This window comes from Sus scrofa, chromosome 4 (assembly GCF_000003025.6).
Source record: "Sus scrofa isolate TJ Tabasco breed Duroc chromosome 4, Sscrofa11.1, whole genome shotgun sequence".
NCBI classification, from domain to species: Eukaryota; Metazoa; Chordata; class Mammalia; order Artiodactyla; family Suidae; genus Sus; species Sus scrofa.
In genome coordinates, this window is record NC_010446.5 from 95,762,193 (window position 1) to 95,784,722 (window position 22,530).

The 22,530-nt window shown below is 44.5% G+C and overlaps 1 protein-coding gene across 3 annotated transcripts in view; it reads left to right on the forward strand.

The window, feature by feature from the left end:
* GATAD2B (GATA zinc finger domain containing 2B) overlaps positions 4,797-22,530 on the forward strand; it is a 97,514-nt gene continuing 79,780 nt past the window's right edge. Inside the window, exon 1 of one of the 3 annotated variants that reach the window (XM_021089804.1) lies at positions 4,797-5,043. The gene's annotated coding sequence lies outside the window, so the exon portion shown is untranslated. The remainder of the gene's footprint in view (positions 5,044-22,530) is intronic. The other 2 variants (XM_021089802.1, XM_021089803.1) reach the window with 2 other exon arrangements.

Genomic DNA, 22,530 nt, shown 5'->3' on the forward strand with positions numbered 1-22,530 from the left:
CAGAGTTGCAAAACCAATTACCAAAGGGAATTAGCCAACAAAACAGAAATGCCTTGGGGAAGGAGGGCAAGAGTGTCAATGGTGGAAATAACTTACATGAGCCTCGAGTGAAAATTCCTGGGGGTGGGTATCAGTGGATGAAGAAGGCAGTAGTACTTGTGAATTCTGGGACCTTCGAGCCAGAGGATGCTTTGGCATTCCTATCTTGAGCAGTGTCCTAAAGGAGGGAAGGAGGAGCTTAGGAAATTCCATCTGTTTTTGCCAGGGACTAGGGGATGCCTTCTTCAGAGGGCGAACCCCCAGGTCACCCCAGGTTCTGATCAGACCTCACTTCCATAAAATCAAACTTCCCTGTATCACCCTCAGTGCCCTTCTGCAAGGTGGCAACTGCTTTCCTGAAATCCTAAGTTTCTGTTGAGTCCAGTGTGCCCAGCCATGCACGGAATCATCTGAAACTATAGAGAGAATTTTAGGCCTCAGTCTCTACCTTAATAGAGCAAACACTCTTACACATTTAGAGTGTCCCTTGGTACACAGTAACAATGACCCTGGTGTTGCCGTCGTGGCTCAGTGGAAAAACGAATCTGACTAGTATCCGTGAGGACGCAGGTTCGATCCCTGGCCTCGCTCAGTGGGTTAAAGATCTGGAGTTGCTGTGAGCTGTGGTGTAGGTCACAGGTACAGCTCAGATCTGGCGTTGCTGTGGCTGTGGTGTAGGCTGGCAGTTACAGCTCCAATTTGACCCCTAGTCTGGAAACCTCCATATGCCATGGGTGTGGCCCCCCAAAAAAAGATGACCCTGCTCCTCAGCTTATGCTTCTCATTTTGGGGCTTCCTCAGGAGGTCTGTAGTGAGATAGGTGGAACTGCAGAATTCTTTAACCACAAGAGTACCTGGGAATTCTAATGGCAAAATACTCACTATAGCATCTGCTATCTCTATCCCGTGGCCTAGGGAGCTGTATATAACCAAATTACCTGGCCTAATTTCTTTTCCCTGACTTTGGAATGTATAGAACAGAGTATGACAAATTTTAGTTAAATCCCGTTTCTGGTACTTACTAATTTTATTACATCAGACAAGTTACTTAACTGCCAGGCCTTGGTTTTTCCTCATTTGTAAATTAGGGAGATTGTTTAAAGATTATATAATCTGGGGACTTCCTGCTGTGCCACAGTGGGTTAAGGATCTGGTGTTGCCACAGCTGTGATATAGGTTGCAGTTGTGGCTCAGATTCGATCCCTGGCCTGGGAACTTCCATATGCCGTGGGTGTGGCTGAAAAAGAAAAAAAATATATATAATCCATATAAAGTGCTAATAAGCACACTCAATGAATGTTAGCTCCAAAAAGAAAATGAACAAACAGGAGTTCCCGTCGTGGCGCAGTGGTTAACGAATCCAACTAGGAACCATGAGGCTTCGGGTTCGGTCCCTGCGCTTGCTCAGTGGGTTAACGATCCGGCGTTGCCGTGAGCTGGGATGTAGGCTGCAGACACGGCTCGGATCTGGCATTGCTGTGGCTCTGGTGTAGGCCGGTGGCTACAGCTCCGATTCGACCCCTAGCCTGGGAACCTCCATATGCCGCGGGAGTGGCGCAAGAAATAGCAGAAAGACAAAAAAAAAAAAAAAAGAAAAAAAAAGAAAATGAACAAACAGGTAGAGCATAACATAGGGCAAAGGTCATGTCCACTACGCCAGTGGCCTCACTTGTCTTTCTTGGAGCTCGATCACTCCAGGTTGGAAGTTCCCCTTCCATGGCCTGATTTTAATTTTATTGAAAGGTATTTTCTCAGGGCTCACTGGTATCTTCCTCAGGCTGGTATTTTCCACCACTGTGTTTCTCCTGTGCCCTTACAGCCTTTGAAGAGTGGCCCTTCAGAAGGGCCATTGGACTGATAATGGGCAACGCAGTAGGTTAGGCAAAGAGGGCTGTACCTTCCATGAAGCAGGGACTTTGTCGCATTTACTGCTATGTCCCCAGCACATAGAAGAGTGTCTGTGAGTTCCCGTTGTGGCTCAGTGGACTCTGACTAGCATCCATGAGGACACAGCTTTGATCCCTGGCCTCGCTCCGTGGGTTAAGGATCCGGCATTGCCCTGAGCTGTGGCGTAGGTTGGTGACTACATCTCTGATTTGACCCTTAGCCTGGGAACCTCCATATGCCATGGATGTGGCCCTAAAAAAAAAAAAAAGAAAAAAGTGTCTGATCACGTAATAGGTCCTCTACCATGTGTGTGAAATAACTGAATTAATGAAAGCATTAAAATGAGGGTGAGTAGAGGAATAATTTTCAGTGTGGTACCAGACAGGTACTACAGGTAGAATACCAATCAAAGCTAAATTTTGAACTAAAAGAGTGAAATTGTTGGAAAATTGAGGAAAACTCAATAGTTACTATATTATTTATTGAGTACTTATTACACCCTTGGCACTGTTCTGAGCATTTAAAATGTACTATTTTATAATCCTTACAATTACCCTATGAACTAGGTACCCTTATCAATCTTTCCCATTTTAAAGATGGAGAAACTAGGAGTTCCCATCGTGACTCAGTGTTAATGAACCCGACTAGTATCCATCAAGGGTTTGATCCCTGGCCTCGCTCAGTGGGTTAAGGATCTGGTGTTGCCATGAGCTGTGGTGTAGGCTGGCAGCTGCAGCTCTGATTTGACCCCTAGCCTGGGAACTTCTATATGCCACAGTGCAGCCCTAAACAGGAAAAAAAAAAAAAAAAAAAAAGATGGGGAAACTAGAGCATAGAGAGTAGAGGTTAAGTAAGTTGCACCCAAATCACAGAACTGGTAAGAGATCCAAACTTAGGCAGTCTGACTCCAGAGACAATGCCCTTTACCTGGACACTACTGGAATGAAAGAGAAGGCTTTTTACCCACTTCAGAATTGGGGGAGTTCCTGTTATGGCCCAGTGTGTTAAGAATCTGACTACAGTGGTTCGGGTTGCTGGAGAGGCATGAATTGGATCTCCGACCCTGAGAAGGGGGTTAAAAGTATCCGGCATTGTGGCAGCTGTGGCATAGATTACAGCTGCTGCTCGGATTTAATTGCTGACCCAGGAACTTCATATGCCACAGGTGCGGCCATTGAAAAAAACGCCAAAACCAAAAAACAATTGGCATATGACTCTGTGTGTGCATGTGTTCAGCATCCACCTATATATTTTTTATAGCCGTGTGCTTTGTTAGTTTTATTTCCATTGCACAGCACGTTTTTGTTTTTGTTTTGTTTTTTGCTTTTTAGGGCTGCACTTGTGGCATGTGGAAGATCCCAAGCCAGGGGTTGAGTCGGAGCTGCAGCTGCTGGCCTACACCGCAACCACAGCAATGCCAGATCCGAGTGGCGTCTGAGACCTACACCACAGTTCACGGCAACGCCAGATCCTTAACCCACTGAGTGAGACCTGCATCCTCATGGATACAAGATGGGTTCATAACCTGCTGAGCCACAATGGGAACTCCCATAGCATGACTTATAAGTGATTCGAAAAACACATTCTAGTGCTCCTGGAACCAGTTATTTCCGTGTTCAAACCACGGCTTACTCACTAATTAGCTGTCTGATCTTTGCAAGTTCCTTAGTCTCTCTGAACCTGAACCTGCCTAAGTTTAGATTTCAGCTCTGCCACTTATCTTGTGTAACTTTGGGCAACGCATTTGATCTGTACCTCACGTTCCTCATCTGCAAAATGGGGATAACAGTTTCTACTCTAACAGAGTTTTGAGCAGTAAATAAACGAATCCACGTAAAGCTCTTAAAAGAATAAATATTCACATATAGCACAGTGTCTCACAATTTCTTTCCACAAACGTTAGCTATTATTGTTTTAACACACTGACTCAGAGACTTGGTGCCTGTCCTCAAGGTGCTCAAGAACACCACCTGTAAATCGAATATACTTTAATAAAGGAAAATTAAAAAAAGAAATGAACAATACTTGTGGTATGTGCTGGAGAAACGCTGAGAGTCTAGGTGGGCCTTACTGCTTTGGGGAAGTACGGAGGCCAGCAGGAGCTGGGCCTTTTTAGTCGATTAGGTGGCGTGGGAGACTGTTTCCCTCATTGTGAACCTGACTAGACCAGGAGATCCCTAGAAAGGGAGTTGCGAGGGCTCTGCACGGCGTAATTTCTCAGCAATTTGGCCAGCTGCCTTTTTTTTCTCCTATCGGGTTTCAGTCACGACAGGACCACGCTGAGGTACAATGAAGACCAGGAAGCTCAAGGCCTTTGGCAGACGGAGACAGGCCACGCCCCAAGTAGACTGCAAGGCCCGAGCGCTTCAAGCCACTTTTATCGTGAAATTCCTGGATTCTGTCGCGATGTAACACCACCCAACGCAGACCCCAGCGCCGTTCCCCCGTCTCCATCTTTAGAATTGGAAGAATGAGAAATGGCCAAAGGGGAATCCCGGTTTTGGGGATACTGGGGTACGGCGGCTGCCTGGGGACCAAAACGTCTCTAAGGTAAAGTTGCAGCCCTGAAGCGATTTTTTGACCCCCGACACTTAATGGGCTGCTGAAGACCCGGATGTGTCTGGGACTGGCCGAGGTACCCATTAACGCGCCCCCGCTAGACCATCCCCCTCCTCCGTTTAGGACTGGGTCTTAAGTACGCCAATCATCACCTCTCCAGCCACTCACTCTTCAAGGGTGGGGTGTAGCCCGGGCATCCCATCTCCTATTGGTACGGCCGAGAAGAGGAGGGCGGGGAGGCCGGCTCAGGTCGCCCAATGGGCGTCGTGGCGTGTGGGGAAGGCGGAGCCGAGGCGCTTGGCAGCTGCCCAATCAGCGTCCTTGTTTGTGTGGTGCCGCCGCCGCCGGTGCAGCCGCCGCCGCCGCCGCTGCCCCCGTCTGTACCGCAGTGTCTGCTCCGCCCGCCCGCCCCGGTCCGGCCCGCCCCCCTCCCCCACCCCCGCCCCAAGTCCCGTCAGCGGGGTCCGGAACCCACTGTGCCGTCGCCTCTTCCTTTTTCGACGCCGCCGCCGCCGCCTGAGGAGGCGAGCTAGCCGGGAGTTACACCGCCACCGCCAGGTGAGGAGCTTTGGCCTAGGCCAGCTTGGCCGCCCGCCCGCCCGGGGGCGGTGAGGAGCGAGGAAGGGAGGGAGGCTGGGAGGAGGCGGTGGTGGCGGAGGTGGGGGAAGGGAAAGGTGGAGGGGCGGGGGGAGGGGAAGCGCCCGCGAGCCGACGCCCGCCCGCGCGCCCCCGCCTTGCGTCCCCCTCCCCCCACCCCGGCACTGCGCGCCCCCGCCTCGCGCTCCCCTTCACCTCATCCCCTCCCCCCGCTCCGCGCGCGCGCCCCGGTCTTTCACTTCGGCCTTGCGCGCCCCCAGCTCGAGTCCCTTCATTTCTTCTCCTTTTACTCTTTCTCCCCTCCCTCGCGCCCCGTTTCCCCCGCCTTCCCCGCTTTCACTCACTGCCTCATGCCCGCCATGCTCCCCTCCTTTCCTCTCTAGCGCGCCCCCCCTTAACTCTCTCCACCCCCAGTGGTGCCCTCAGGGTGCGGGGGCCGCTCCCTACTCTCAGTCTTGTGTTTGTCGGCGGTTGGGACAAATGGGGGATCCTTAAGGGTGAAGGAAGCACGGGTTGATTATCTTTATTTAGGCAAAGGGGCCAGGAGGGCAAAACCTTACCCCTTTATTTCATCGTCCACGGTTCCCTCGCCCTCTGGTAGAAGGGGATTGTCTCAGCCTGTATGATGTGGGTACTTGTATTCTGTAGCGACTAAACCACCCCCTTTTTTAGCTGGGCTGCTGGGACCCGCTTGGTCTGTATCCCAGTCCAGTGCCTGAGGGTCGATGGAACTAGAACTTGCCCTTCCCTAAACCAAACCCAGACTTAGAGTACTTTCTGCTATCCTGCTCTCAATTACACGAAGGAGCTAGCCACTCCTGTAAGTGCAGAGGTTTGGGTGCCATTCGCCGGCCCAGGACAGCGTTCCCCCTTCATAAAGGTATGATAGTCTCTTTGGATTCTTCCCCAGCATTAACTTCCCTCCAAACACAAAATATTAGTTCATAGGGTTGGCACTGAAGTGGAGATGGAGGCATTGATGGGGGTGGCATGTGGCTGCTAACTGAACTACCTATCAACCTTTTCTTCTGCTGTCATCTGGAGAATCAGGTAGCCTTCTGAGAACCAGTTTTCTCATTTCTGATAAATGATTATTTAGAAGGCTTTTGTGTGCGTGTGAAGAGAGCCGGGAGATACTTAACATAGTGTATTTCAGCTAAGGCAAAGAGCAATGCTTTCAGGCCAGACTGCAGTAGAGAGATTTGGACTTGCAGCAGCTGGAGTATAAGAAGGTTTAATAGATCTGTGTTGGGAGAAGAGCTAATGCTTTTGAGTTTTTAAAACATTTTTCTCCCAGAAATTTTATTTTTTAATTAGACAATGCATGCATGTGATGCAAAGTGAAAAGAAATGTCTCACCTGTGCCCTGCCTTCCTCTCCCAGTACCTTTGACTTCTGACTGTTTTTTGGTAGCAGCATGGTGTCTGTATGTTGCTGTTTATATATTGGAGATTATCCTATGTGGGAATTTTGTGCTAACTTTATTGCTTTTTCTTTGATACATTGACTACAGCTCTTCCTTGAGGTTTAGTAACCACTTGGATTCATATTTTGGGTGTCAGAGCAGTCTTGGTAGAGTGTTGTCCTAGAGTAGCATTTCTCTTGGTGCTTGACTGGTGAAGAGGCTACTTCTGGAGCTGCTAAAGGTGGTCCTATGGAGGGGTTTAGTATGCTTTGGAAGGGAAAGCCCACACCTGTTGGAAATGGTACTGCTTTTTTTGTGACTGATGGACTGGGTCAAGGATAGTCTTTCCTTGGGCTTTTAAAGTGGATAGGCTGTATAAATAATGAGTTAAAGGGGGTACTGATATGGTAGTGTTCCGTTTTGAGGGGAATATAATTTTTAGTCTAGTAGCAGTGATAGTCATCATAGTACGAAATGAAGTAGCTAAGTATTAATCAGCAGGAATCAGAAGGCTGGATCTTTAGGCTGAGTGACCCAGTTTGAGAAGAGGTGAGGCTTATGGACTTTTGTCCTGCCTGTTCCTTACTTGAGAACACTTTCAATGAGGTGAGAGTGATTTGTAGCTGACAGCAGCATCCATCTTTATGACACTGTGGTTTGCCTTCCCTGAGTATGTGTGATGTCTGTTAACTTCCTGTTTAGAGGCAGTCTGAATAGGGTCTGAATAGAGGCTGCATTCAAATACTTGTCAAGGAACAGTGTTAACCAGGTTCCCTGATCAGCACTTCAGATCTAAGTTCTGGCAGTAACTTCTACTGCTGTATTTAGCATAAGGCCACAGGAAGGGGGTGGGGGGAGGTTGTGAGAATTTTGTTCTGAATCTCATAGTCTTAAAGTACATTCTAAAGCCTGTATGCTGCCCCCTTTTTTTGGACACACGTCTCTCTCTCCTTAACACTCTACCTCCCCTGCCACCGCCCCCCCCTTTTGTTCTGACTGGTCCTGGCCAGATATCCAGGTTGGGTTTTGATTAGAGAACAGCAGTGTGGAAGAAGGGTCACTGTGTCAATAATAGTATTCTAATCTTATGCTGGGACCTCTGGATTCATTCTAGCTTTAAGCATTATCTTATATGTTGTATGTAAGCCAGGCCTCTAGTTTCAGTTTACTGATTCTTGCTTCCTTATCTCCCCAGCCTACCAAGTTGGAAGTGCATGTGTAGGGGAACAGCAGCTATGCTCTACTGGTTTCTAGACTCTGGAGCATATTCCATGTTAGCCACCACATTGAGAGTCATGCTGACAAGCATCCCCTTTGCATTCAGCTCAGAATGCTCATTTAGCTCATTGAGAAAAGCCAAACCAGCTTTGGTTGATTAAAGCAATTGCTAGAGAAATCAAAAGATTTGAGCCATAACTGAAACCTAAAAACTTAACTTTTTTCTTCTTCAGACCCATTGCAGTACTTAAAGCCCTGCATCATTACTTTTTTTTTTTTTTTTTTGGCTGTGCCCAAGGCATGTGGAAGTTCCCAGGCCAGTGATCAGACTTGTGCCACAGCAGCGATCCAAGCTGCTGCAATGACAGTGCTGGATCCTTAACCCACTGTGCCACAAGGAAACTCTTGCATCATTACATATTAAGGCACTATAACCAGGCATTTTCTGAGACAGTTTGGAGGGGGAGAAAAAAAAAGACACACAGTTAGATTAACTATAAATCTAAAACTGGTGTAAAACTGTCTATCTCTTGCTCAGGAAAAATCCAACCTAGCAGGCAATGCCACACAGAGTTACAGTTCTGCATTGGCTAAGCCTGGGAAAGGATACATAAGGAAGTTCAATTTCTGTTGAAAATGACTGGCTTTGGGGGAAAAAGCTTCTATTAGCCTTATTGTTTGTTTTATCCTCAATAATTCCTTTGATGCTTTTTATATAGGTAACTGGTTGGGGATTTTGGTGGCTCCAAGTGCATGAAACAGAGAGCCTCCTATATTTGTGTAGTAGTGATGAAAGCCTCTAAAGAATAGATTTGATTTGAAATGCTCCCTCCTCGTGTTTCATCTTTTACCTTCTCTTTAATGGTAAATGAAATATTCCTAATCAATTCGAGTTCATCCAGTAGGAAAGGAGTGACCCAGGGTCATTAAGAGCTTAACTAGTCTGATATACTTCTTAGATGGTATCTCAGTAATGTTTGGTGTCTCCTTCAGAATCCTCTAATCTCTGCCTTTGCTTTAAGTTGGCATTGACTGGCAAGAAGCTATCAAGAGTTTGGGTTATAGTACCAAAAGCAACAGCTCAATAAGGAGTTATTTTTTGTTACTTTTGAAGTATGAAATGGTCAAATCCCAGAGCTCAACGAATTATAGTAGGAGTTCCCTTCATGGCTCAGTGGTTAACTAACCCGACTAGGATTCATGAAGATGCAGTTTGATCCCTGGCCTCGCGCTCAGTGGGTTAAGGATCTGGCGTTGCCGTGAGCTGTGGTGTAGGTTGTATATGTGGCTCGGATCCCATGTTGCTGTGGCTGTGCTGTAGGCTGGCAGCTGAGCTCTGATTCAACCCCTAGCCTGGGAGCTTTCATATGCTGCGGGTGTGGCCCTAAAAAGAAAAAAAAAAAAAAAAAAAAAGTAACTGTACAAATGTATCGACATGTGAACTTGTTAATACTAACCAGTAAACCATTAAGGAAGGTGATGATGTTTTGCCATTCCTGAGCCATTCTCTTGTTTCCTTTCGTCTGACTAGTATACATTTTTAAAAAATAATTCAGGTTACCATTACTTGAACCTGAGAGTCGTACTATAAGCCTCCTGATCAAGCTTTCTTGGCCTTGTCTCATTTTGAGGGAAGGTGGAATTTGTAATCTCCCAGAATGTAGGCTGACATGTTAGGATTCAGATCAGATACTAGGATTAGTAAATTCCCATTATGGTTGTGAGGGATTGGAAATGTTAACTAGAGAGGTTGTGCATCTCTTACCTAGAAGGTGTTTATGAAGTTAGCTTTTTGAGAGTATTTAAATTCAGACTTCCTGAGAGGGAGGTTGTGGGCTCATGAATGGCAAATTGGAAGAGTACAACACAAGTGTAAAGAGTCGGAGTTCCCGTCATGGCTCAGTGGTTAACCAATCGGACTAGCATCTATGAGGATGCAGGTTCGATCCCTGGCCTTGCTCAGTGGGTTAAGGATCCAGCGTTGCCGTGAGCTGTGGTGTAGGTTGCACGTGTGAAGAGTCTAGAAATCCTGGGTAAGATACTCTCTTTGCCATTTATTAGATACATGACTTTGGATGAGCCTCCTAATTTTTGAACTCCCATTTCTTGCACAGCAAAAGCAAATCTTTTCAGGGGCCTCTAAGGTCTTACATGATCTGCCCTTCTCCACTCCATCTTTTTTTGATCTCCTGTCATCTTCCGTTTTGGTCACTCAATTCCAGCGGCATTGACTTGTTCCTCAAATATATCAGTTACACTCTTTATCTCAGGCCCTTTGCACTAGTTCTTCCCTCTAGTAGGAGAAAGCTATTTTTTTCCCACAGAGATAAAACAAGTGACTAATTTTCTTACCTTCTTCAGTCAAGTCCTTGCTAAAATGTCACCTTTTCAATGAGACCCTATCCTACTTCTGTTTAAAATTGCACCTTCAGGAGTTCCTGTTGTGGCTCAGTGGTTCACGAATCTGACTAGTATCCATGAGGACGTGGGTTCAATCCCTGGCCTCACTCAGTGGGTTAAGGATCTGGCGTTGCCGTGAGCTGTGGTATAGACCACAGGTGCAGCTCCAATCCTGCATTGCTGTGGCTGTGGTGTAGGCTGGTGGCTACAGCTCCGATTGGACCCCTAGCCCAGGAACCTCCATGTGCCTCAGGTGCAGCCCTGAAAGGACAGAAGACAAAAAAAAAAAAAAATTGCACCTTCAACTTCCACCCCTTAGTCCTAATCCTTCTCTGTTCTTTTGTTTTCATACAGTACTTAAAATTTTCTGACATACTTAATTTGTTACATTTATTGCTTATTGGTTCCCTTGTTATGATGTAAGGGCTGTAAAGGCATGGTTTTATTTTGGTGTTTTGTTTAATGCCTAGTACAATGTCTGGCATACAGTTAATAACTATTTCTTGATCAAACAGGAATAATAATGTTTTCCTAACTTTGTTTGTTTATAGCAAAACTATAGAATCCTAAAATGCTTTTTGAACTTTGAAGCCTTATATAAATAATGACAAAATGAGAGTTCCTGCTGTGGCTCATTGGGTTAAGAATCTGGCATTGCTAAAGCCGTGGTCTAGGTCGAAGCTGTGACTCCGATTCTGTGCCTGCCCCTGGAACTTCCGTATGCTATGGATGTGCCCCCATTTCCCCCCACCCCCCAAAAAAGACAAAATAATTGCCTTCCCATTGAAATGGTAAGTAACATTTGATTACTGGAAAAAATCTTCATATATTCACATATATTATCACATCTCTCCTAAAACTCCAGCCCTCTTTATTTTCAGTTGTCAACTGTGTGCTAGATGTATCCATCTCTGTATTCCACTGGTACCTCAGACTTAACATTTTCACCATCTATTCACTCCCCTTTTGTGATTTATTGAGTCACCTAAGCCAGAAATGGGAGCATCATTGTCAAGTCTGTCTCTCATATTCATTCCTTTCCAAGTATTTCTGAATCTGTACCTTTTTCCTCTATCTCCATTACCAGGCTCCTAATTCAGGACCACAACAGGTCTTATTTGGGATGTTGCCATAATCTCTTACAGTTCTCTTGGTTTTTAGTTTTATTCTCTTTTAAACTCTCAATCATTGTTCTCTTCAAAATAGAATAAGCACATCTCCGTTAGATGATCTGTTAGACTACCTCCTCGTCTCAGAAGTATTCAGTAGTTTCCAATCATTTAAAGGTAAAATTTAAACTCTACATGGTATTAAAAGCCCTTTATAAATCTTGGCCTTTGCCTTTCTTTTTTTCTTTTTTCTTTTTCTTTTCTTATTTGGCTGCCCCACAGTATATGAAGTTCCTGGGCTAGGAATCAGATCTGAGCCGAAGTTGCAACCTATGTCCCAGGTGTGGCAGTGCCAGATCCTTTAACCCACTGTGCTGGGCTGGGGATCAAACCTGTGTCCTGATGCTGCAGAGATGCCACTGATCCCTTTGCACCATAGCAGGAACTCCTATCTTTGCCTTTCTATCCAGCATCATTTTTCTCCCTTACAATTTATAGGTGAGCAGCTACAGTTCTTTTAATTCCTTGATCAGCTTCCAAATCTCATCTTAAATGATGCTTTCCTCGACTTGCCCAAAGAAACTTAGATGTGCTTTCCTCTTAGATCTCATTCTTAATTTATAAATACTGCCTGTGTCCACCCAGTGGTCTGTTAACATTCTGAAGTAAAGAGCAGCCATGTCTTTTTACTATTGTCCCTCCAGTGCCTAGCATGGTGCCTGTCACCTAAAAAGTATTTTATTTATTTAATTTTTTTTTTTTTTTTTGGTGGTACCTGAGGCGTGTAGAAGTTCCTGGGCCAGGGATTGAACCCATGCCATAGCAGTGACATAAGCCACTGCAGTAGCATAAGCCAGATCCTTAACCCACTGTGCTACAAGAGAACTCCTACAAGATATTTTAAAATGTTAATAATTCTGTGGGTTGAGACAATGCTGCGTACATTTAGAAGATGCTCTTTTTGTTATGTTCTGGGAGCAGAAGAACAAGGTTGGCATCTTGGTTCTAATTATCATCTGTATGACCTTGGTTGAGTCACTTGAAGTCTCCAAGCTGTAGTTTCCTCAACTTAGAAATGAGGATCAGTAGCTGCTTTATCTATTTCATTAGGTCTCTGTCAGTCAAATGAGATTATGCATATAAAGATGCTTTATAAACTGTAAAGCACTGTGAAATTGTTAGTTATTATGTGCTGACATAAGCTGAGCTTTTCTCATGGCTCATTATTTTCTTGTTTATATTGATGTAAGGTCTTTTTATTATTGAAACCATAAACATCCTTCTACCACATGTATTGTATTCATATCCATTTTCACCAGTAGATGTAGCCTATTCTTGAATATCATCTTAAATGTGGCAAGTTTAAAGCCTCTCTCAGTAGTCCAGTGGATTAACAAAGTTGCAAAATCCTGAGAAGTTACACTTCTCAAGGAGTATCTTAGTCACGAATTCTGTAATTTTTCCCTCAGATTAAAAAAAAAATTGCAGGGGAGTTCCCATTGTGGCTAATTGGTTAGCGAACTCAACTAGTATCCATGAGGATGCGAGTTTGATCCCTGGCTTCACTCAGTGGTTTAAGGATCCTGCGTTGCTGTGGCTGTGGTGTAGGCCAGCAGCTGCAGCTCCAGTTCGCCCCCTAACTTGGGAACCTCCATATGCTGCAGGTGCGGCCCTAAAAAGACCAAAAAAAAAAAAAAAAAAAAAAAAAAAAAAAATTGCAGGAGTTCTGTTTTGGCTCAGCATGTTAAGGACCTGACGTTGTTACTGTCAGGATGCGGGTTCGATCTCTGGTCTCCATCAGTGGGTTAAGGATCTGTTGTTGCTGTGAGCTGTGATGTAGGTCACAGATGTGGCTCAGATCCCAAGTTGCTGTGGCTGTGGTGTTGATTGACAACTACAGATCTGATTAGACTCCTAACCTGGAACCCTCCATATGCCACAGAAGTGGCCCTAAAAAAAAAAGCCAAAAAAAAAAAGTAAATGTAAATTCATTTGTTGAGCATTTGCTTTGTGTAAGGCTTTGAGCTATTTTAATGCTTACAGTAACTCTGTGAGGGAGATATAATCATTTTACAGATAAGAAAACTCAATTCCCAGGGAGGTTGTCTTTTTTTTTTTTTTTTTTTTAAGGGCCCCACCTGCAGCATATGGACGTTCCCAGGCTAGGGGTTGAATTGGAGCTGCAGCTGTCAGCCTATGCCACAGCCCCAGCAATGCCAGATTTGAGCTGTGTCTTCGACCTACATCATGGCGCATGGCAACACTGGATCTTTAACCCACTGAGCAAGGTCAGGGAGTGAACTTGCATCCTTAAGAATAGTAGTTGGGTTCATTACTGCCGAGCAGAACAGGAACTCTGCGAGGCTGTCATTTTGCTGGAATCTCAAAGATTAATAAAAGTGGTGAATCTAGTATTTGAACAACTCTGCCTGACTCTACAAGTTGTGACCTTACCACTTTCCTAACACTTGTAATTGAGGTGTTTTTTTTTTGTTTTTTTTGTTTTTTTTCCTAGTGTCGAACCCACGGCATATGGAAGTTTCCAGGCTAGGGGTCTGATCAGAGCTGCAGCTGCCAGCCTACACCACAGCCACAGCAACACAGGATCCGAGCCACATCTGCGACCTACACCATAACTCACGGCAACGTTGGATCCTGAACCCACTGAGCGAGGCCAGGGATCGAACCTGCAACCTCTTGGTTCCTAGTTGGATTCCTTAATCACCGAGCCACGACGGGAACTCCCTAGAGTTTTTTTTTTTTTTAAATAAAGGTTAACTTTGTAAAAACAAAACAAAAATGATCGTTTTCCTCAATATTAGTAGTTCTTATGTGAAAAGAATTTTGTGGTGAAATAGGGTTTTGAAAAATTCTGGGTAAAATTACTGCAGATTTCTTCACAGAGCCTTGCATATCTACATATATATTATTCATTAGGAACGGTGGAAAGAATGGCTAAATGATGCAGAGTTTCTGGAAATTATTTGACCATGAAAGAGTGTCTTTTAGGGTACTAGTGATCTCACTCAACGCTTTGAGAAGACAGTACTGCACCTTGCTATTCTGTTTCCTTGTAGTGCCTCTCGGGGTTTTTTTGTTTTGTTTTGTTTTGTTTTTTAATTTAAGGGTTATCACTCTTGAATGAGGGAATTGACTGCTTTTGTGTGCTGGTTTTCCAGAGAACTAGTGTGGTGGTGTTTAAGCCAGATATTTTTTAGAACCTTCATTGGTATGGATGCTGCAGTTTTTCCCCCCATGAATATTCTAAGGCAAACAGCACAGCTCATCCAACTTGGCCCTCACCTTCAGTGTGTTCTCAGGAGTATAGCTGTAACTGAGCTGCTGCCCCCACCTACTTTCATGTAATTTGCTAAGAAGCAGGAGAGTAAGGTTTCAGTTTTGTAAGTGAACAGAATCTCTTTGAGCTAGGAGCAAGAAACCCTTCCTTTCTGTAAAGGTGGTAGTATTACATTAAGAAATCTGTAGGAGTTCCTGCTCTGGTGCAGTGGGTTAAGAATTGGACTGCAGCAATCTGAGTTGCTACAGAGGCAAGGGTTTGATTCCTGGCCTAGGGCAGTGGGTTAGAGGATCTGGCATTGCTGCAGCTGTGGTGTATGTTACAGCTGTGGTTCAATTCAGTCACCAGCCTAGGAACTTCTATATGCCTTGGCTGCGGTCATTAAAAAAAAAAGAAAATCTGTGAAGCCCACTGTTCTTTTCTGTTTTGTGAGGCATTCGGACAGACCTGGGGATCAGAGGCGAGAAGAAACAATGCCTTTGATTTTTAGTCCTTTAAAGCTGCTAGGTTGGTCTTGAAATAAAAACAAAACTTTGAGAAATTTATCCTGTATTGTTTAAAGGCATAAAAATTACCTGCATGGTGTCTACCACTGAATTCCAAACTTTTATCTCGTAGTTTGAGCTACCAGTGAAAAACATTGAAAGTATTTCCCTAATAGGATAACATTTTGGAGGAAGGAGCAGTTTTCTAACCACTCTTTAGCATTTATATGGCTACATTGATGTGTTGCTATCAAAGGGATTGAAGCAGTTGGTCATGTATATTGCTGCTGCCCGGGACAGGCTGGCTAGAAGACCCTATTTTAGGTTCTGTGGAAATTTGATGTGAATAGCTTGACATTCTTCCCATGAATTAGTGTTTGGCCTATAATAAACATTTATGGATGAATTATTATGTTACTCTGATGCTATTCTTTTCTAATTTTATTTATTTATTTATTTATATTTTTTTGTCTTTTTGCCATTTCTTGGGCTGCTCCCGTGGCATATGGAGGTTCCCAGGCTAGAGGTTGAATCAGAGCTATAGCTGCTGGCCTATGCCAGAGCCACAGCAACTCAGGATCCGAGCTGCATCTGCGACCCACACCACAGCTCACAGCAACGCAGGATCCTTAACCCACTGAGCAAGGCCGGGGATCGAACCTGCAGCCTCATGGTTCCTAGTCGGATTCGTTAACCACTGCGCCACAACGGGAACTCCTAATTTTTTTTTTTAGCTCACTCTTTATTATAGTTGATTTATAATGTGCTAGTGTCTGCCGTACAGCAGTGTGAAACAGTCATACATATATATGTGTATATATATATTCTATTTTTCATATCATCCCCTATCATGTTCTATCCCAAGATTGGATATAGTTCACTGTACAGTACAACAGGACCCCATCGCTCATCCATTCTAAACCTAATTGTTTGCATCTACTAACCCCAAACTCACAGTCCATCTCTTTTGTCATTTTGTAATTCAGTTAGTAAGGAATGCTTACTCAGTACCTTAGCTGAGTGCATTGTGAATTTGAAAGTTTTCCTTTTTAAAGATATTTAAAGATATTTTAAATTCAGATATTTTCTGACAAATAAATAGAAACTAGAATATGGGTCTCTTAATTGCACTAAGATCCAATCCTAAATTTTCATTAGCCTGTATTTTTAACTCTTCACCTTCTGCTTAGAGAGCTATTTCCCCGTTGAGTTCTGGGTAATGCATTAATATTGAACTGAGGAGTTCCCACTGTAGTGCATCAGGTTAAGTGTCTGTCATTTTCGCTGCAGCAGCTCTGGTTGCTGCTGAGGCCTGGGTTTGATTTCTGGCCTGGCACAGTGGGTTAAGTACTCGGCATTGCCGCAGCTATGGTCTAGGTTGCAGCTGCGGCTCAAATTTGATCCCTGGCCCAGAAACTTCCATATGCTATGGATGCAGCTGAAAAAGAAAAAAAAATTTGAATTGAAAGCTTTCAAGGAATATGGGTGACTGGAAAAGGATCTTTTTTTTTTTTTTTTGTCTTTTGCTATTTCTTTGGGCCGCTCCCGCGGCATATGGAGGTTCCCAGGCTAGGGGTCCAGTCAGAGCTGTAGCCACCGGCCTACGCCAGAGCCATAGCAACTTGGGATCCGAGCTGCGTCTGCAACCTACACCACAGCTCACGGCAACGCCGGATTGTTAACCCACTGAGCGAGGGCAGGGACCGAACCCTCAACCTCATGGTTCCTAGTCAGATTCGTTAACCACTGCGCCACGACAGGAACTCCCTAAAAATTTATTTGAGGGAGTTCCCATTGTGGCTTAGCGGGTTAAGGGCCCGATGTAGTCTCTGTGAGAATGCAGGTTCAATCTCTGGCCTCAGTGGGTTAAGGATCTGGCATTGTTGCAAGCTGCAACATAGATTGCAGATGCAGCTCAGACCTGGTGTTGCTGTAGTTGTGGCATAGGCCTCAGGAACTAGGCCTATAGACTCCTAACTTAGGAATATCCATATACCACAGATGTGGCCGTATAAAGAAAAAAAAAATTTCTTTGAGATCTAATGAATTACTTACATGAAGAGGTAGCACCTGTTATGAACTACTGTGATTTTTGCATTTATATGCCAAAGCCTTGATGTATATCTGGTGTTAAGTTGTAGGTTCCTAGTTTTGTCAAAGGTAGAGTGGCAGGGAGTTCCCACTGTGGCGTAGTTGTTAACAAATCTGACTAGGAACCATGAGGTTGCGGGTTTGATCCCTGTCCTCTCTCAGTGGGTTAAGGATCCACCATTGCTGGGAGTTGTGGTGTAGGTTGCAGACGCGGCTTGGATTCCGTGTTGCTGTGGCTCTGGTGTAGGCCAGCAGCTACAGTTCCGATTCGACCTCTAGCCTGGGAACCTCCATATGCCGCTGGAGCAGCCCTAGAAAAGGCAAAAAGACCAAAAAAAAAAAAAAAAAAGGTAGAGTGGTAGATGTCACAGAAGAGTATAACCAAGGTTAGAATCTGAGGAGTCTCCATTTCCAAATTAAACTTTCTATTCTGGGAGTTCCCGTCGTGGCGCAGTGGTTAATGAATCTGACTAGGAACCATGAGGTTGCGGGTTCGGTCCCTGCCCTCGCTCAGTGGGTTAACGATCCGGCGTTGCCGTGAGCTGTGGTGTAGGTTGCAGACATGGCTCGGATCCCGCGTTGCTGTGGCTCTGGCATAGGCCGGTGGCTACGGCTCCGATTCAACCCCTAGCCAGGGAACCTCCATATGCCGAGGGAGCGGCCCAAGAAATAGCAAAAAGACAAAAAAAAAAAAAAAAAAACCTTCTATTCTGGGTGGCTGAATACCTGATAATATTCACAAGAGGGAGTAAAATACAGAATGATCAAGTTTATCAAAAAATAAAATCTAGGAGTTCCCATTGTGGCTCAGCGGAATCGAATCTGACTAGTATCCATGAGGACACAGGTTCATCCCCTGGCCTTGCTCAGTGGGTTAACGATCCAGCATTGCCGAGAGCTGTGGTGTAGGCTAGCTACAGCTGCTTTGACCCCTAGCCTGGGAACCTCCATATGTTGTGGGTGCGGTCCTAAAAAGACAAAAAAACAAACAAACAAGATAAACTAGAGGTATCTAGTTAAGTATAACTTTTGTGCTGTCTTCTGGATTTAGTTGGGTAGAGAGTGTGAAAAGCACTGAATAGGGACACTGTTATGGTGCAGAGAGGCTTTAGAGGAGAACGAGATTTTTACTCATTGTTTTAGAGCTTTGAGTTAATTAGGAGACTTTGGAAATGGACATTTTAATTTTGTTGTTAATTAGGACTGCTAAGCACTTCTTACATGTGTTGCCTATGTTAGCTTTTGCTGGTTTTTTTTTTTTTTTTTTTTTTTTTTTTTTTTTTAGCCTCCTATGGTATGTGGAGGTTCCCGGGCCAGGGATCATATTCAAGCTGTGGCTGCGACCTGTGCCACAGCTGTGGCAATGTCAGATCCTTAATCCACTGCGCTGATCCAGGGATCTAACTGGCTCGGCCACAGCAGGACCTCCCTTGCTGGTTACTCTGAAAAGCTTTGCACTCTCTCATGCTTTCTTTCAGAACTAACCATTGTCAGTGTTGTGCATAAAATGAATTTTGGTGTCTGGATATGAGCAACTAGTCTAGTATTGGTACTGATCTTTGGGAGTATTGGTACTGATCTTAGGGAGTATTTTTATATAAGTTGAAAGCTTTCCTTTTTTGCTTATACTATAAAAAGTATAGCTCTGCAGTCAGAAAGTCCTGTGTTCAAATTTCTACTCTACTACTTATTAGTTGTAAGATCTTTAACTGTGCTTGGCAGGTAGTAACTATTTAGTAATGTTAGATGTTCTTATAAAAGATAATGAAAAAACCTTGGGAGTTTCCCTTGTGGCTTAGCGGTAATGAATCCGACTAGTATCCATGAGGACGTGGGTTCCATCCCTGGCCCCGCTGAACGGGTTAAGGATCTGGCGTTGCCGTGAGCTGTGGTATAGGTGACAGACGTGGCTTGGATCCTGTGTTGCTGTGGTGTAGGCTGGCAGCTGTAACTCCAATTCAACCCCTAGCCAGGGAACTTCCATATGCTGTGGGTGTAGCCCTAGAAAGACACTCGAGCACGCGCGCATGCACACACACACACAAAGATTATGGTAAACCTAGCACATAGTTTGTGTGTGTATAGAATGTATATAACTTAAATTTACTATTTTAATCACTCTTAAGTTTATAGTTCAGTGGCATTGAGTATATTTATGTTGTTGAGAAGCCATTACGACTCCCATTTCCAGAACTTTTCCATCTTCCCAAAATGAAGTTCTTTACCCATTAAAAAATAATTGCACAGAAGTTCTCTTGTGGTGCAGCAATTGGGGATCTGGTGTTGTCGCTGCTGTGGCATGGGTTTGATCCCTAGCGCAGAAACTTCCACATGCAGCAGGTGAGGCCATTAAAAAAAAAAAAAGAAAAATAATTTCCCATTAGTCCTCCCTTTAGCCCTTGCCAACCATTATTCTACTTTCTGTCTCTATGAATTTGACTACTCTAGTTACTTCATGTAAGTGGAATCGTATAATATTTGCCCTTTTGTGTCTGGCTCATTTCACTTTAACATAAAGCTTTTAAGGTTTATCTATGTTGTAGCATGTGTCAGAATTTAATTCCTTTTTTTTTTTTGCTTTTCAGGGCCATGCTTGTGGCATGTGGAAGTTCCTAGGCTAAGGGTCGAATCGGAGCTGCAGTTGCAGGCCTACGTCACAGCAACACCAGATCCGAGCCGAGTTTGCGACCTACACCATAGCTCGTTGAAAGTCTGGATCCTTGACCCACTGACCAAGGCAAGGGATGGAACCTGTGTCTGCATGGACACTAGTTGGCTTTGTTACTACTGAGCCACAATGGGAACTCCTTCATTCCTTTTTTTTTTTTTTTTTGGTCTTTTTAGGGCTGCACCCATGGCATATGGAGGTTCCCAGGGCGGGGGTTAAATCGGAGCTCTAGCTGCTGGCCCACACCACAGCCACAGCAACACCAGATCCGAGCTATGTCTGCAACCCACTCCACAGCTCACGGCAACGCTGGATCCTTAAGCCACTGAGCACGGCCAGGGATTGGACCTGCGTCCACATGGATGCTAGTCAGATTTGTTTCCAGTGAGCCGTGATGGGAACTCCTTCATTCCTTTTTAAGGCTGAATGATATTCCATTATATGTGGAATTGTTTTTTTTTTTTCTTTTTCTTTCATCCCTATAGCATATGGAAGTTACTGGGCCAGGGATGAATATGAGCTGGAGCTGCAACCTATGCTATAGCTACAGCTGCAGCAATGGTGGATCCTTCCTTAATCCACTGCTCTGAACTGGGGATCAAACCAGCACCTCCACAGAGACAAGCCAGATCATTAACCTACTGTGCCATAATGAGAACTGTATACCACATTTTTAAATCTGTTCATGTGTTGATGGACATTTGGATTGTTTTCCAAATGTGAACAATGCTATTATGAACATGAGTGTACAGGTGTCTGTTGTGAATCTTTTTTTCTTTTGTTTTGGCTGTGCCTGTTACATATAGAAGTTCCCCAGGCCAGGGATTGAACCTGCACTATAACAGTCTGTAGCTGCTCCAGAGACAATGCCTATTCCTTAAGCCATTATGCCACAAGAGAACTCCCTAGTTATTCTTTTTTTTTTTTTTTTAATTTTATTGGAGCATGGTTGATTTACAAAGTTGTGTTAGTTTCCAGTGTCCAGCAAAGTATATGAGTTATATGTATACGTATATCTGTTCCTTTTCAGATTCTTTTCCTGTATAGGTTATTACATATTATTGAGTAAATTGCCCTGTGTTATGCGGTAGGTCCTTGTTACCCATGTTTTTTTAATATAGAGTGTATTTGTCAATCACCAACCCCCTAATTTATCCATCCTCCCCCTAGCCCCCTGCCACATTTCCCCTTTGGTAACCATAAGTTGGGTTTCAAAACCTTTCAGTCCGTTTTTGTTTTGTAAGTTCTTTTGTATTATTTTTTATTATATTCCACATATTAGTAATCTCATATAATGTTTGTCTTTCTCTGTCTGACTTCACTTAGTATGATAATCTCTAGGTCCATCCATGTTGCTGCAAATGGCATTATTTCATTCTTTTTTTATGGCTGAGTAATATTCCATCGTATATATGTACTATGTCTTCTTCATCCATTCCTTTGTCAGGTGACATTTAGGTTGCTTTCATGTCTTGGCTGTGGTAAACAGTGCTGCAGTGAACATTGGGGTGTATGTATCTTTTCCAGTTATGATATTCTCCAGATAGATGCCCAGGAGTGGGATTGCTGGATCATATGTTAGTTTTGTATTTAGTTTTTTAAGGAGCCTCCATACTCCATACTCCATACTCTCCTTAGTGGTTGCACCAGCTTATATTCCCACCAACAGTGTAAGAGGGTTCCTTTTCTCTGCATCTTCTCCAGCATTTATTGTTTGTAGACTTTTTGTGGGTGGCTACTCTGACCAGTGTGGCTGACTCATTGTAGTTTTATTTTTTTCCTTTTTTATTGTTTTTTTAGGGCTGCACCTGCAGCATATGGAGGTTCCCAGGCTAGGGGTCGAATCAGAGCTGTAGCTGCTGGCCTACACCACAGCCACAGCAACACCAGATCTGAGGCAAATCTATGATCTACACCACAGCTCATGGCAATGCGAGATCCTTAACCCACTGAGTGAGGCCAGGGATCAAACCCGCAACCTCATGGGTCCTAGTCAGATTTGTTTCTGCTTCGCCACAACGGGAACTCCTGTAGTTCTTTTTTTTTTTTTTTTTTGCCTTTTCTAGGGCCAGTTCCCACGGCATATGGCGGTTCCTAGGCTAGGGGTCAAATTGGAGCTGTAGCCACCAGCCTACGCCAGAGCCACAGCAATGCGGGATCCGAGCTGTGTCTGCAACCTATACCACAGCTCACGGCAACGCCGGATCCCCAACCCACTGAGCAAGGCCAGGGATCAAACCTGCAACCCCATGGTTCCCAGTCGGATTCCTTAACCACTGCGCCACGATGGGAACTCCAGTTCTTTTTTTTTTTTTTTTTTATGGCCCCACCTGGGGCATGTGGAAGTTCCCAGGCTAGGGATTGAATCAGAGCCGTAGCCGCTGGCGTACACCACAGCCACAGCAACTCGGCATCTGAGCCGAGTCTGTGACCTACACCACAACTCACATCAATACCAGATCCTTAACCCACTGAGTGAGGTCAGGGATCGAACTCATATCCTCATGGATACTAGTTGGATTCGTTACAGTTGAGCCACAGTGAAATTCCTCTACTTATTCTTTTTTTTTTTTTTTTTTTTTTGTCTTTTTGCCATTTCTTGGGCCGCTCCCGTGGCATATGGAGGTTCCCAGGCTAGGGGTCGAATCGGAGCTATAGCTGCCAGTCTACGCCAGAGTCACAGCAACTCGGGATCCGAGCCACGTCTGCGACCTAAACCACAGCTCACAGCAACACCGGATTGTTAACCCACAGAGCAAGGGCAGGGATCGAAC